Source organism: Aplysia californica, unplaced genomic scaffold, assembly GCF_000002075.1.
Source record: "Aplysia californica isolate F4 #8 unplaced genomic scaffold, AplCal3.0 scaffold00365, whole genome shotgun sequence".
In the NCBI taxonomy this organism is placed as follows: Eukaryota; Metazoa; Mollusca; class Gastropoda; order Aplysiida; family Aplysiidae; genus Aplysia; species Aplysia californica.
The window spans coordinates 236,272-239,093 of NW_004797635.1; the positions used below are offsets into that span (position 1 = coordinate 236,272).

The following is a 2,822-nucleotide window of genomic DNA, read 5'->3' on the forward strand; positions in this document are numbered from 1 at the left end:
CCTAAAAAAGTAAAAAAAAAATCCCCAACAAAAAACCCACCCACACATTATCGATCACTCAGCACACTGCACTTATCATCCCTTTACCTTGTATCGTATTACAACGCGAATAAGTGCCAAGTTTTGAGATAATCCCCTCTGTCCTAATCTCTCACATTCTATAACTACAATGCAGACTATGAAAATCTTACAGAGCGCGATCAACTTGGTAGTTGCACATAATTAATCCTTAGACTAGTGCGCCCTTTGGAATCGGCGACACGCTCTTGTCCTGGCAGCGCTTATACTAACTACAGACACGACCTCTACTTCATTATGTCCTCGCTGCCTGACCCCATTGGGAAATTACGGGACTATAAGTACTATGTTTGTCTTTGTGCTTGAATTCAGCGCCTGGTGACCTTGTTCAGAGACGGAGAGAGGGATAGAGAGAGAGAGAGAGAGAGAGAGGGGGAGATATATATATATATATGTTATAGAGACACTGCTAACATTTTGAGCGTTCGCGTCCGTCTACTGGTGCTTCTCTGTCGGTGTGCTGGCATTTCTTTTTTTTCACCCTGTGATCTGTGAGACTCAAGCAAGAGTGTGCTCATGGATGACAAGAAAGTGGAAAGAATAAGGAAGGAAACGAAAGAGGAGTTGGTGTCCATGGATTTTGTAAGAATGTATTTTACACACATTTAAAAAGAAATTAGAGATAATTGTTTTTACAAATGATTTTCCCTTTACACACTTTCCGACTCATATTGTTATGCTGGTACGTGTATTCACCAACGTTAATTTGTCTGTGAAGGTTGGTAAAAATTCGCTACCTTAAAACTACTAGGTTCTATATGATAATTTGGCCGTTTTGAGTGAACGAGATTATGAAGTAAGAAAACAATCAATGTTCTGTCTGATCTATCAAAGTCGTAAGATGATTCGGAGACGCTATGACGCTATCGAGATATTATTCAAAGAATTGCACTGTGAAACTTTCAATTTTTTTGCCTCAAATTTCTCAAAATTAGGCACTGAGCAGATAGAACCTTGTTATTCTAGGATAGAGAAATACATCTTCATATAATTATCCTTTCGCAATGATATACTTTGGATTATAACTGCATGTAATAAAATTGCATTATACTTGTATTGTATTATACCTCTCTCTCTCTCACTTTCTGTCTTTCTCTCACTCACTTTCTTTCTTTCTTCTTTCCCTCTCCCCGCTCCCCGTCCCCGTCTCCCGCTCCCTGTCCCCCTCTCTTTTTTCCATTTCTTTCTTTCTTTCTTTCTCTCTCTCATGTGTGTGTGTGTTGTGTGTGAGAGTATGTGTGTGTGTGTGTGTGTGTGTGTATGTGTGTGTACGTGTGTGTCGTGTGTGTGTGTGTGTGTGTGTGTGTGTGTGTGTGTGTGTGTGTGTGTGCGCGCGTGCACGCGAGCGTCTGTGCGTGTATGCGTGTATGCATGTGTGCGTGCGGTAGGTAGAAGCCAAATCTTAAAATAAATGACTCATATGTCTTAAATTGACTGTTCATTGCTTTCACCCAAGACCCATTTTCGTTCTGGCTTTCCCTTCAAACATATTCATTGCAGTACTTTGGATATTATGATATTATGGACCAAAATTTCAGACCAGTCATGTCTTGATATGGTTCACCTCTTCCTTATGTGTTGTATGTGATCTGTGAGTATTTGAATCGTTAACCCAAACCTAATCATTCATAGGCAATAAATCGAATATACGCCTACTATTGTGATGAAAATGTAACACATAGATCGATAGGGGAATTCATGTTCCTTAGAATAAGAGTAACGTGCTCTATTTTTAAGACAATTTGTGTGCTAGATTTTTTAAGTAGAGGTTTTGCGGCGCTCGCAACTGCATAAGGTCATATGAGCGCCAAGGGGTGGATGTCAACACAGAAGTCCTTTCACGGAATCTGGCTTACTCTGCTCACCTCTCTAGCTTCAACAGCACAAAGTCTGCTTCGACTAGGAAGGCACCCCGGAAATAGCGGGTCACAAGAGAGTGACAAACATACAAAAGAAGTAGAGGAAAAATGACGATAGTAAGGATGAGAAAAGAAAAATCAGCAGTTCCATTTTGCAATTCCGGCACAGTTGTGAGCATGACATTGATGAATCAGCCCATTTACAATTACAATTCTACTGTGCAACAGAACATGGTAATGTCCCCCCTTAAGGAATGGCCTGAAGACACTTCAGTCTGTAGCACCGCCCTGGGCGGTCAATTTGCGTGCTTTAAAAAAATAATAAACTGTATATAGCATTTGTGATTTACTTCATTTTTGTGCTTTTTTTCACTTTAGGAGGCTAGAATAATATAAAGGTTCCAAAGGTCAACATCAGTTACATTGTGCCCATAAGTGTATTGTTTGTTATTTTATTTTATTAAGAAAAGGAAGCGTTTTATTTCATTTATCTCAACTTTATCTTAATTTTTTAAAAAATAGTGGTCTGGAATTTGTATCCTATATTGAAGGGAAAAGAATATCTTTTCTCTGAAACAAGCAGGACCAAGTAGCCATCTTTTTAACATACTCGCGCATAAGTTAAAATAAATAATGGTGCCCTTTCTTTTCGTGTGCAAGGGGTAGGGTAAAATGGAAACAAAGCAGGGAATATCCTTATGGTTATACAACGAATTATTCGGGCCCCATCTCTCAGATTATGTGTGCTATTAAAACAATTCTAAGATTAAGCCATTTTTCACTATCAAAAATTTTCTATCTATCTATCTATCTATCTATCTATCTATCTATCTATCTATCTATCTATCTATCTATCTATCTATCTATCTATCTATCTATCTATCG

General features: G+C 38.6%; 1 protein-coding gene across 1 annotated transcript in view; it reads left to right on the forward strand.

Annotated features, from left to right (window-relative positions):
* LOC101849307 (neo-calmodulin-like) overlaps positions 1-2,822 on the forward strand; it is a 13,967-nt gene that overhangs the window by 957 nt on the left and 10,188 nt on the right. The gene's annotated exons all lie outside the window — the stretch shown is intronic.